The sequence below is a fragment of the Podarcis melisellensis genome (genome assembly GCF_964234715.1).
Source record: "Podarcis melisellensis genome assembly, chromosome: 8".
Classification (NCBI taxonomy): Eukaryota; Metazoa; Chordata; class Lepidosauria; order Squamata; family Lacertidae; genus Podarcis; species Podarcis melisellensis.
In genome coordinates this window covers 57687108-57700474 of record NC_138540.1, presented here as the reverse complement: position 1 = coordinate 57700474, position 13367 = coordinate 57687108, and the positions used below count along the sequence as shown (strand labels likewise).

The 13367-nt window shown below is 46.6% G+C and overlaps 1 long non-coding RNA gene across 1 annotated transcript in view; it reads left to right on the top strand.

Annotated features, from left to right (window-relative positions):
* Positions 1–1047: 1047 nt before the first annotated feature.
* Positions 1048–13367, top strand: part of LOC309375708 — a 31005-nt gene continuing 18685 nt past the window's right edge. Inside the window, exon 1 of the long non-coding RNA XR_014171010.1 lies at positions 1048–1161. This is a non-coding gene — a long non-coding RNA (uncharacterized lncRNA). The remainder of the gene's footprint in view (positions 1162–13367) is intronic.

The following is a 13367-nucleotide window of genomic DNA, read 5'->3' as shown; positions in this document are numbered from 1 at the left end:
GCTCTGTGTTCGAGTGCCTCTATTTTTGCTCTAGAGCTTTCCCTGTGGAAACCCGCTCTTTAAAGCTCAATCAGAGCAAATGGCAATCCATGGGAAACCCAAACTGACTGAGTGCTAAAGAGAGGATTTTTGCAGGGAAAGCTCTGGGGCAAAAACACACACTCAGGTATGGAGCTTTTAAGTGTGGACCACTGCCTGGAAAGAGTGGGGTAAAAGGCGAGTGTGAATAAGCCCTTAGTGGGCAGGCACCCTTCTGAGTACACCTGTGTATGACTGTCTGGAATAGCAATGCAATGCAATGAATGAATGAATGAATGAATGAATGAATAAATAAATAAATAAATAAATGTGCCTCAGGGTGATTTGGGGAAAGACAGAATGAGAAGAAAGGGTTAAGCACCTTTCCTCCCCACCTGCTCCTGACTTAAAGCTTCTTTTCATAAAAGGAAGAGGAGAAGAATCGGAGGGGAGAAGAGATGCAAAACTCTAGACAAAGTGTTGTTTGCCCTCCCCCGCCCCCACACAAAGCAGAAACAGAGTTTGATTTGCATCCCTCATATATATTCTAATCAGCTTCCCTGTATGATTCCATATGGCAGCCAAGTTCAGAATGGAGCCGTACCTCTCGGTTGGGAAGGTGCCAGCCGGTGATGGATCAAAAATGTAGGCGCATATTCACCTCCAGGCAGCAGGTAGGTGCTGTTAATTCTCATATGAGATAAAAAAAAGACAGTGCTGCATTACTGAGCGTGCTGTAAGTTACAATTTTAGACTGCCCACCCCTGGGAATAAGGGAGGATGGAGCCATTTGGAAGGACTCCCCTGCTGTGCTGGAGATCTCTGGGAACATCTGCCTGGGTGAACCGCCCTGGTGGTCATCTTTCATTGACTTTGCATCTGTTCCTTTTGTTGGCACTGATTCATGGGAGACGGAAGAAGCTTGTTTTCTGCTGCTGCAGAGGGAAGGACATGAAGCAATGGATTCAAAAGACAAGAAAGGAGATTCTGACTAAACCTCACGAACAACTTTCTGATGGTAAGAGCTGACCGAAAGAAGCTCCCTTGGGAAGTGGTGGACTCTCCTTCATTGGAGGTTTTTAAGGAGAGGTTAGATGGCCATCTGTCTGGAATTCTTGAGCTGTGACTCCTGCATCCCCAAGGGTAGGACTAGATGACCCCTGAGCTCCCTGCCAACTCTAAATTTCTATGATTCTACCCTTCTGGTACTTGCGCTCTGGCAGGCTAAGATGAGTGAGGCTGGGAGGCTGAGCTGCATTTGCCCAGAATCACCCTTGCAGGCCAGAGGGAATGGAAGGAACAGGCATGCCCACCCCTCCACAGCACCCCTCTTTCTAGAGATGAAGGAACAAGGAAAATATACCAATTATTTCCTGCTGCATATTCCCCACTCTGCTGGGAAGAAACTGTACTGAAGTTTTCTCTTGCATTCCCCACCCCCTAAAAAGAGGAGGAACAGATTAAATGAAGTTCAAGAGAAGAGCAATAATTTTAATCAGAGGAGAACAACTGGGGAGGGGGGGGGGCGGGCTGTGCAAGTGAAGCACACTTTCCCCGTGCATTATATTCCACCAATTAATTATTTAGTTACATGCTGTCTGTTATGATGAGAGATAATTAGAGGTAATTAGCTGAAAGAAAAATTAAAGGTGGGGAAAACTGCCAGTTGGTTATGAAAGGAGAGGCTCTTTAGATGACTTCGAAGATCTCAATGTTTGGCTTTTGGGGATATTTATTCCCCCTAAAAGAGGCTACTAGTGGGGCTTGGTTGATGATGAAGCTCCTTCAGGATTAACCTGAGAAGCTGTTCGCCTTTCCATAGAAGAAAGTCTTCTAGAAACATTTTCCCGACTCCCAACCTCTAGGCACAATTCTCCAAGAAGTCCCACCTTCTCCATGAATGACTCCTAGTGGATCTTCCAGATGCCCCAAATTTGTTAATTAAGAGCTCCAGAAGATGCTGGCTGCTGGATCAGTTCAAAGGACCATGTTATCCCGGTGGTCAACCAGTTGCCCATGGGAAGCTTGAAAGCAGAACCTGAGCACAGCTGCACTATCCTCACTTGCATCTGGAATTCAGGTGCATGCCACCTCCGACACTTGAGGTGGAGCACCATCACGAGGGCTTGCACCTTTAGTAGAATCTGCCAGGAAATTTGGTAAGAGTCACAGAAACGCAGAGTTGGAAGGGTCCCAAAGCGCCATCTAGTCTAGTGCAATGCAGGAATCACAGTTAAAGAATCCCTGACAGATGGCCACCCAACCTCTGCTGAAAAACTTCCAATGAAGGAAAGTCCACCATCTTCCAAGGGAGCTCGCTCCACTGTTGAACAGCTCTGACCATCAGAAAATTCTTCCTAATGTTTAGTCAAAACCTCCTTTCTTGCCATTTGAATCCGTTGATTCGAGTTTCTGCCCTGCAGAAAACAAGCTTGCTCCGCGTTTCATTTGCAAGCTGCTCTGTCTCTGCCTCACCTGCAGCCCTGATTTTTTGGGAGAGGCTAAACCTGGAGAGCTGCTTTTACTGTGAGCTCCTCGGGAACAGGAAGGGGAAATTCACACGGGATAAATGAAAGGGTGTAGAACAAGAGATATCCCCCCCTTTCCTCCGTGTGGCTATTCCCACCAGGATCCTCAATGTCTCCCATTCCTCTGCGAAAAGAGAGAGAGAGAGAGAGAGAGAGAGAGAGAGAGAGAGAGAGAGAGAGAGAAAGCCACAACTGCAAGGATAATGGATCTGCCATGTGCTTGTAGATACAATTGATATATGTAGAAAATATCAACTGCCACTGAGAGAGGGGCTGCAGAGGCCAACTCCATTAAATCTGCCGGAATTGGTACATTTGACACACAAAAATGGTTGTAACTCAAAGGCACCGCATGAATAACACAGCCTTTCAAGCCAGGGCCCACCAGTGAAATATACGGCGGCCGCCTCACCTCCAGCCCCGCCACGCAATCCGAAATCAATGCCTGCTGTTAGCTGGAGGATGGGAAGAGCCGCCCAGGAGAACATCAAGGCGGAATCTGTCTCCCCTTTAAACAAAGCTCAGAGGCTGCCCAGCACCCCCTGGGAAGCTCCTGCCTCTGGAAAGCAAACGGCAGCCCTCCCCACCAGAAGCCTTTTGAACTTGCCATTGATTCCTCCTCCCCAGCCACGGCTGCACATCATTAAAAATAATCGAAACGCCAGCCTGCACAAAAGGCCCAGCGGATTTTCATACTGTGGCTAAGTGGTGGCTCCTGTGGAGCTGTGCTCTGGGTGGGCAGGAGGAAGGGAGCCTGGGTTTCCCAAAAGGGAGCTCAATTAATGGTCGGCAATAGACAACCCCACTCCCTCCCACCCAAAAAGGAGAGGATGTATCCTCCATTCAGGGCCTCTTGCCAGGATGCCCAGGACTTTAACGTAGACCCTTCCTCTCCTTTCCAGACAGAGATTTCCCAAGCCCACAACAAAATACTTCTATGAAGGCTTGCCGCCCATTCTCCTTACTTGTGTACATCTCAGAAGAGGAGGAAAAGATTCCTGCATTGCTGGAGGTTGGATTAGATGATCCTTAGGATCCCTTCCAACCCTAGAATTCTGTAAAAAGTGTGTTTATTGTTTATTTATTTAATGCATTTCAATCCCACTTTTTTCTCCAAGGACCTGCATGATAGTGTGGCAGCCAATATGTTGTGCCAGCGTGGTGTAGTGGTTAAGAGTGGTGGACTCGTAATCTGGTGAACTGGGTTTGATTCCCCGCTCCTCCACATGCAGCTGCTGGGTGATCTTGGGCTAGTCACACTTCTCTGAAGTCTCTAAGCCTCACTCACCTCACCAAGTGTTTGTTGTGGGGGAAGAAGAGGAAGGAGATTGTGAGCCTCTTTGAGACTCCTTAAGGGGAGTGAAAGGCAGGATATCAAGTCCAAACTCCTCCTCCTCCTCCTCTTCTTTTTCCTCTTTTGTTTTTTTGGTTGTATAATCTCTTTGACCTGAGATTTATCTTGCACTTGGAAGTAACACCCTTGAAATAAAGGAGGTCCCCCCTCCTGGTTGTCCACGCCCCCCCAAACAACCACGACTGGTCTGCTTACCATCACTGGGATGTTGTTTCTTAAGATACAGAAACCATCTTTCCCCTGGCCTTTGACATCTGGGGTATGTGTACTTATAGGACTCACACTATTCTTGTGATTTGCTTTAGCTGTTTTTAACACTGAATTAAAAATGGTTACAAATGCACCTTTGGACCTGTCAGTGAAGGGCAGGGAATAGGTTTAATAATGACAACAATAATGATGCAATTGTGTGTGTGTATGTGTGTGTGCATTGGACATGCGCCGCTTGGGAAATGATCAGCTCGTTAAGTGCACTTTAACGAGACCTTTCCAAAATTAGCAGTTTTGGACACAGTCTGCAAGTGGCAATTTTATCAATCTGTCAATGGGATAAGAAGGTGGGAGGTGCACCCTGATTAAGGTTGTTAGATTGGGGTCATGTCCCCCCACCCCTACCCCCAGCATTAGCTATTATGCTCTGAGTAGCAAAGGAGCATTGCTCTAATCCAGTCATTACAAGGGTTCTTAAAAAGAGATTACAGGATTTAGTTTTGTCAATGGATTTCATAGCTGCTCAACCTAATTGGGACGCGCTCTCTGGGTAAGAGCCTTATTGTCTTTGAAAGCGGTTTAACTCCTCTTGCGCCGAAGCGCTGTTATGGAGCCAAAGGGGAACAGACAAGCCTAGATTCGGGGAAGTTGAAGCACAGCTGATGCGTCTCTCATAACTGTGTTTTTCTCCCTCTCTCATAACAGTAGAACTTGTGGATGTTCAGTGAAGCTGAATGTTGGAAGATCAGGACAGAGGAAAAACAAGTCATTTGAGCAGCACATACCGTATTTTTCGCTCTATAAGACGCACCAGACCATAAGACGCACCCAGTTTTTGGAGGAGGAAAACAAGAAAAAAAATATTCTGAATCCCAGAAGCCAGAACAGCAAGAGGGATTGCAGCGATCCCTCTTGCTGTTCTGGCTTCTGGGATAGCTGTGCAGCCTGCATTCGCCCCATAAGACGCACACACATTTCCCCTTACTTTTTAGGAGGGAAAAAGTGGGTCTTATAGAGCAAAAAACATGGTAGTTAAACTATGGAATTCCCTCCAGCAGGAGGCAGTGATGGCTTTAAAAGAGGACTGGACAAATTAATGGAGGAGAGGACTATTGATGGCTCCTGCCATGATGACTATGCTCTGCCTCCACAGCTGGAGAGAGCAGTGCTTCTGAGTACCAGTTGCTAGAAGCCACAGGAGGACTTGTGTTTCAAATCCCGCTTGCATGTTTCCCACTGGGGCATCTGGTTGGCCACTGTGAGAGGAGGATGCTGGAGTAGATGGGCCATGGGCCTGATCCAGCAGGCTCTCCTCATGTTCATCATCCCACTTGGGGAGAGTCTTGGTGCAAGACAATCAGGCCCAAGTCCAGAGCATCAGGTTTTGAGGGATCTCTTCTAGGCAAGAGGCTGTCAGGGGGCAGCTGCTCCATTTTGATCCCAGACAAACACAGCAGTGTTCTTGAGATTGAACAATGGGCTTTTCCATAGAGCCAGATGCAAAGTATTCGAATGGGTAGGGTGGGTGGCGAGTTCTAAGGTACAGGCAGGTACATTTCCTAGCAGTTGTGCTTGATCCTTATATTTATGTCCCCAGGCCAGGAAAGATGGCTGCTGGAATGAAGGGTGCTTTCCTCAGCACTCTCTTAGCACTCTCTCAGCACTGGGAAGTGCCAGACCTCAAGCCTCTAGATGCCAGCCAGGCCCAGAGACAAGCCTACAAGCTGTCTTTCCTACATTGCTGAGGGTTGGACTAGAATGACCCTTCCAACTCTACAATTCCACCTGAAACATGTTAAATGCATTCACACACATTTAATGCCCCCTCTAGTTGGGCTCTCAATCTATGTGCAGAGTTGTGGGCACAGCCCCAAATAACACTTGCACTATTTTTTTTTTAAAGGCAAGTTTCTAGTCCTCAAGCTGGGGACTGTGAGGATGGAAGAAGGTAACAGGCAATCTATAGGCTAGCTGAAAGTTTATTCACGCGGGCTGCTTACTCTCTTCGTGGGCGAGCTGCCTATAAGGAATCCACTATACAGTTCTTTATTCTGAGAGAGAATTCTGTTCGACGTCACACCTTCTGTCCACTGGTATGGCCCGTCCATCATATTCATTGCCCGCCTTCCTTCTTATAGCCAGGCACCAAATGTATATCCATCTTGCAAAATGCTTTTGTCAGAAGACCCGGAAAATGCATTAAGAAGGGAGAGCGAATGGAATTGGTGAGGGTCAGGCTGAGATAAAGAAACACTAGACTTTTATTAACCATAGAGGGGAGTTAAGGTCTGAGACTTATCCCGTCCGCTTATTATTATGGGTTTTGTATTCTCTAAAGAGCAGAGAAAATGGCATCCTTCCAGGAAAGGAGCCAGAGCAGAAAATGCCTGCCTGCCTTCTGATTTAATCCCCCTCCCTTTAAATATTGATTCTTCTTTTTTAATCAAGGAGGGGAAAGAAAAAGAGAAAGGGGTGGGGGTGGAGAGGGAGGAGGAGGGGTGGGGAGGGGCCCTTGTCTCTGAAAAAGTATAAGCCAGCATGGAGGAAAGAGTTGAATTTCTAATCAAGGTGAAGTTAAATCTATCTGCGCTAGAGAGGAGCATTTGAGCTGTTTTCTCCTGGGTTCAAAAAGACAATCTGACAAAGTGGAAAGGAAGAGACCTTTGCCGCTGGGTGAGAAACAAGGCAATGAAATTAAAGCTTCTTCTGGGTGCCTACAGCTTCTTGCCTGCTTTTGGCTCTGCTCAAGGCATTAGATTTTGGTTTATTCAAACAAACAAACAAACAAACAAACAAACAAACAAGACCCTTCTGTCTTGGCCAGAACTCAGTGGCAGGATTGATGCCTGGCATGCAGAACATACCAGGTTCAGACCCCCTGGCAGCAGCTTCATGCAGGCAGGGCTGGGAAAGGCTCCCACCTGAAACTGTGCAAAGTCACGGCCAGTCAGAGCAGGAGACTAGTAGTAGCTTTCTATGCTGATAAATGTCACAAAAGCCCTTCTGGATCAGACTGAGAAGGTCCATCTGGCCCAGGGTCCTGCTGCCTATGGGCAGCCGTCAGATACCTCTGGGAAGCCCAGAAAGAGGCCATGAGGACAGCTGCCATCTCCTGCCTTCCTTACAGCAAGTAGGATTGCATAAAACCACCATGGGTAGAGGTATGCTCGCATTCATTCATTCCATGTATTGCATTTATTTATTGGCCACCTTCCCCCCCAAATAGCTCAAGGTGGCATACATGATTCTCCCTTTCTGTATTTAATCCCCATAACAACCCTGTGAGGTAGGCTGGGCTGAGAGACTGTGACTGGCATCTGAAGGCCACACTCAGTGAGCTTCATGGCTCAGTGGGGATTTGAATCCTGGTCTCTCTCAGGTCCTACTCTGACATGCTATAACCACTATATCACACCGACACTCTAGGGCCTCAAAGTAAAAGAAAAAAAAAGACATTTGATGTCAGATAAAAATGGTGTGGCAGTTGATTTGTGTATCAGCCAGACATCACGCTTGCTTCCATGTTTCCCACAGTACCAGGAAGGTGACATTTCACAAATGGCCTCACGGGGAGCTGTGTGCTTGCACAACTTTTGTTTGGGTCACTTCCAGACCACCTCTCTCCTGAGCATCCACCCTGAATTGTCTGCATGACGTTTGTGGGGAGGTTAGATGACATTGCCAATTTATTGAGGATTCAGTCTGATTTGTTCAGAGGTCGTTACCTCAAGCAAGCCCTACCCCATAAATTCAAATGCATGGATCTGTCTCGAGTGTAAATCTGCTAGCATGAAACGACGTATACAAGAATCATGGGGAACTGGATCCGGTCCGTAATATGGATTAATAAATCCCCAACCCCAAGGATCACCTTTGACAGGTGGGTGCCACCTTAAGGAAGGCTCTTCAATGTATATTTGCAAATCAGAACACTCTCCTGGTTATAAATATCTTGTGATGACTCTGAAGGCTACAGAGAGGGACCACTGGGGTCAAAACAGAGATTTTGGTTACATCTACGCATTTCAGGTACCATCGTTGTGATAGCAGTTGGGTGGGAATGCTGTGTTCTACTCCCCAGCAGTGAGGCAGGACCCAGAAGTGGACAGCTACCTTCCCTCTGTGAAGGGGCTTCTTTCCTTGCATTCTGGAGCTGTCTAATTTCCTGAGGGACAGACCTGCCTCCATTCCTCCCAATGGCTTCCTAAGCAACGAAAAACAGTAATCTTCTTAAGCAGTATCACTTTCCTCTCATATCAACTCCGGGGCTGTTCTACTCCCTCCTGATCTCTGTTTGATTGTTCCCTATGTTCAGACATAATGTAAAAAGTTTTTTTTCTTTTTATTCTGCCAAACCTTTGGGGTATAAAAAACCCCCACCTATATATATATCTATATCTTGCTGACTCTGCTGCTTGTTTTATTATGCTTTCTTGTATGTTTTTATTGATATTTTAAGTGAGGCTGTTTTTCTTGTAATTTATATTGTTATCCGCCCCCCCCCCACTCCTCCACTGCCGGCTGCTATTATGAGGGTGGGGTATAAACATATGGAAAGAAAGAAATTATACTCTTTCCATAACCTCACTATAGGGCACATTCCACCCCTTGCAATAAAAGTCAAAAATACAACTATGGAAATTACTAGACTATATTGCATTGGCTCCCGGTTGGCAGTACCACCCCCAGGGTGGAATTACCTAGCGGGGGCACCAAGAAGCAAGTGGGCATCATTGGAGGTGTAAATGAGTACCTGACTTTGAAAAGTTGACATCACTGGATCAAATTCATCATTCTCATTAAATTAATTAAACAAAACACTTTTAATTGGATTTTTAATAAATGTGCAACTAATTGCTACTGTTTTGAATTCTATCTACCTTAGTGGGTCATGCCAACTGCTATTCTGAATAATGCTTTTCATAGAATAGGGGGTGAGGACTGAGGAAGAGTTGATGGAAGCATGGGGGCAGTGGTCTGAAATAGTTTAGGATAGTGTATCACTTAATTGCTGCTGTTCATCTTTCCCTTGTAGAGAAGGAACTTGCAGCTATTTGATCCCCTCCCCCAGTATTGGGAGAGGTGTGGGGTGCACCTGCCTTTGAAGATATCACTTTACCAGACTGTCAGGAGCAGCTGGTGCTCACACTGTTAGCCCAAGGGTCAGCTGAGGAGGTGAGCCCAACAGGCCAGAAGAGGCTGGCCCTGCTGAAGGAAGAGAGATGCTCGACCAGCTGGAGGATAATGGCTCGGCAAGGTGGCATATTTAGAGGGGGTTCCAAGCAGGGAGGGAGCAAGGACAGAGAAGGAACAGCAGAGAAGAGTAAACGGCTAGGCTGTGGTCAAGCCACAGCACACTGATCTGTTAGGACACACACAGTTTGGGAGGAAGGCCAAGGCAGTAATGTTGGGGCTAGCCACCCCACTCGAGAGTCGAGGAGGTGGGAAGGCTTAACTGATGGAAGGGAAAAACTGCTTACACATCTGATGATGGAGGGGTCAATGGGGAAGCACCTCACCTGAATGAAGAGCTCCACAGTTGTCTATTGAAGGCAAGAAAATCCCTGGGGCTCTGAAGAACCATCAGAGGAGGGTGGAAGCCATTTCTGAAGAACATTTCTGTCCAAGAGGACAGAAGAAGACACATCCATGCTGGAGTTGCCGGCTGCAACCCAGAGAGCTGGTCTTTCAGCACTACTGCAGGAGAAAAACAGGGACAGGCCAAGGGATTGATGGGCAGGATAGCAGAAACCATGATGGCCACATCTTTTGCAACCTCAAATCTTTAGGGGAACACACTATCTTTGGGTTGCAAGCTGGCAGGCATGGTCCACCAGGTGTCTCCCATCCTTATCTGCAAATATAGCAAAATGGAAGAAGAACGAGAATAACAAACTGTAGCAGTTGTTGTTATTGGTTGTATTTAATGCTAGCCCTACTAAAATAGACCAACTAAAATTAATAAACTGAAACAAAATAAAAAAAAATCCTTCCAGAAGCACCTTGGAGACCGACTAAGTTAGTTATTGGTATGAGCTTTCATGTGCATGCATACCAATAACTAACTTAGTTGGTCTCTAAGGTGCTACTGGAAGGAATTTTTTTATTTTGTTTCGACTACGGCAGACCAACATGGCTACCTACCTGTAATAAACTGAAGTTAGTGAAGTCCATTAATTTCAGTGGGTTTATTCTGAGTAGGTCTAGCAATGAATACAGCTCAACACCATCACCACCACCACCACTGCCTGCTGACACTGATTTAAATGTATAAATTAATATAGGCAGTCCAAATAAGCATCTAAATGAAATCGACAACTATAATCTATGTGTTCAAATGCAGAAAGGGCAGTAAGATCTTCAGACCATGAGATGATGGTGGATATTAGTCCTTCCAGTCATGCAGCACAACTCATTTCACTCCCAGAAGCCACTTTTGTTGTCTGTCTTCTCTGGAATGTAATTTAAGTGTGTGTGAATACCCGCATATATTGAGGATTTCTCCAAAATGAAGTTGATATGAGCAATAGTTACCAGAAAGAAATCACCACAGGTCACGCCAACATCCCAATGTCCAACAGGGCATTATCATTGGATACTTCAGAAGCATGCTGGTACACAACACATTCTTGGGGAACTTCACTCTTTATGGTGGCACCCCCCAAATAGCCTTCCCTGGCTCCACTTCCTCTTCATGCTGGCTCTGCAGGCAGGCACTAAATCATTGCTGTTATTTCCATACTTCTTGCTCATTGTGAGTCAATATCGCCCGTTAGCCAAGAAGGCCCTGAGCAACAAGTGGATCCCTCTGCCGGCTCTTTCCTCTGTCAAGTGGATGCATTTGAGGCTCAGATACAGAATCTCATTAGTTTCCCCTCACTCGGCTGCTCTATTGATTTCTCCTCATCCTCTTCATTACTAGTCGCATCACAGTTTGGAAGCTGTTTGGGAAAATTTACAAATAGAGGGGGGGGGGGAAGAAGAAAAGAAAAAGAGGAGGGGGAAAAATCCCTTCAGGAGGAGCAAGCCCATGACAGACATCAGCAAAAGCAGGGAAGAAAGTTCCCCATCTGCTAAACTCAAACTTCTCCGCTGTGATGTGAATGAGGGAGATGATAGTTCATGGAGGTGAAAGGAACCCAGGCGCCATCTTGTTAGGGGAAGGACCAGTGCTCCCTCACAAAAAAATGTTTCCCTACTCATATTGAAATACTGCCCCTCAATGAGGCAAAACTTAGATTCACAAAATGTTTAGGGATATGTGTCCCCCTGCGTTCCCCCCCAGAAAGAAAGCACTGGAAAAGACCATAGTTCAATGTTAGGTAGAAGCATCTTCTTTGGATGCAGAAGACCACAGGTTCCACCCCCCCATGAAATCTCTAGGTAGGGCTGAGATAGAGTCCTGACTGAAAGTCTGGAGAGCCCTTGGACAATACTGGACAATACTGAGCTAAATGGGTCTATGGGTCTGACTTTGTGTGGGGCAGCTCCTAATGTTCCTATTCCAGCCTTCGCCAATCTGGTGGCCTTCAGATGTTTTGGGTTATGAAAACTCCCTTCAGCCACGGCCATAGTGGCTGGCATATGTGCCAGCTCATAGGCGCTGAGGCACTTTGAGCCCCCCATGGGTTTTTTTGAGGAGCCCCCCCCCACTGCTGAGAAGGAGATGGGCTCCACCTCCTGGCTCCTCATGACATTGCATGCATGATGTCAGGACTTCACATCGGGGCCCCTCAATCATCTTGAGAAGATGGCGCCTCTGCTGGCTGGTGCTGATGGGGATTTTAGAGGGTGCCAAGTTAACAAAGGATGATTTATTCCAACCCTCTGTCCTCCCCAAGCCCCTGTAGAACATTCCTGTAGCTGTGTTGGGGTCTTGAACCAAGAGGTCGAGAAGGAGACACTACAAGGCAATCGGTCTTAGATTCTGAGGATAATGGAATAGCCACATCATCAGAACATATAATGAGAAATGTATAATGGGAAACTCAGGTTGAAAGGCAGGATGGAGGAATGTTTGCTTAGCTAGAAGCTGGAAAAGTGATATGAGAAGGGGCAGCTGGAGGCAAAGGCCACACAGAACTGTGTGTGTAGGCAGTGACACCTCACACCCCCAGGACATGCTCGAGGCACGTATGTGCACAAGGTATCCATGTGACCCTCCCCAGTTGCACGAGGCTTCCTCACCCGTGCCCCTGGCAGATTGCAGGAATGGTGATGGGCATCCACCAAGGATTCAGGTGTCGGCCGGCTTGATTAGTTTCCCCCCTCAGATGAATTCACTCCCCATTTCCAATTACTTATTTCTTTTGTGCTTCCAGAAGGAAACTCTTCCACCCCACCAGAAGGCCTGACATTCATGAAATCACATGTCAGCTGCCTGGCGGCAAATGACACCTTGCGGGCCCCAGGCACCAACGAAATAAACTCTCCCCCAGTATTTAAAATAAATAAGAAAAGATGCTCGGCTCTGGGTAATTTTGCCTTGTCAGATGCAGAGTGACAAGCCGCACGATGCACTTTCCCCACAACCTCCCTCCCTTTTCTATGACAGGCAAAACTGAACTTTCCATCAAATGATGCTTAATGGAAGCAGCGTCTGAAGCCACGGACTTTCGGAACCCATCCAGGGAAGAATTCAGGCCTAATGAGAGGATGTGCTAATGACAGGGATGGAGACAGAGGGATGCCTCCCTCTTTGGACAGAGGAGCACAGGGCAGTCTGGTTTCAGAGATCCAAATATCCAAATATCACCTCCTAGACACACATGGTAGGATGTCCCTTTATTCTTTGGAGAAACATTGGAGGGTATGGAGTTATCCGACCCCCGAGCCGTCTGAAGGCAATTTTGCATTGGGAAATTTTTTTAATGTCTAATGTTTTATTATGCTTTTATACATGTTGGAAGCCACTCAAAGTGGCTGGGGCAACCCAATAATAATAATAATAATAGCAAAATTATCATTATGGAATGGGATGTCCCTATTTTCAATGGAGAAATGTTGGAGGGTACGTGCTCTGTAGCCTCTTCAAATACTTTTGAGTGCGAAGTGAAGGACACGAGACAGGTGTTGGTCATCAGGTGAGCTGTGCATAAGCAAGCTGCCAGCTAGCTCTGCGAAAGCTCTTTTTATTAGCACAATATGCAAAACCAGTCAGATACATTTTGGACTGTGCCCTTTACACATCTTCCAATCATGTGATCATGGGGTGGTACAAAGTTATTTTGGCACCTGTTTCCACCGTGTCATTTCCC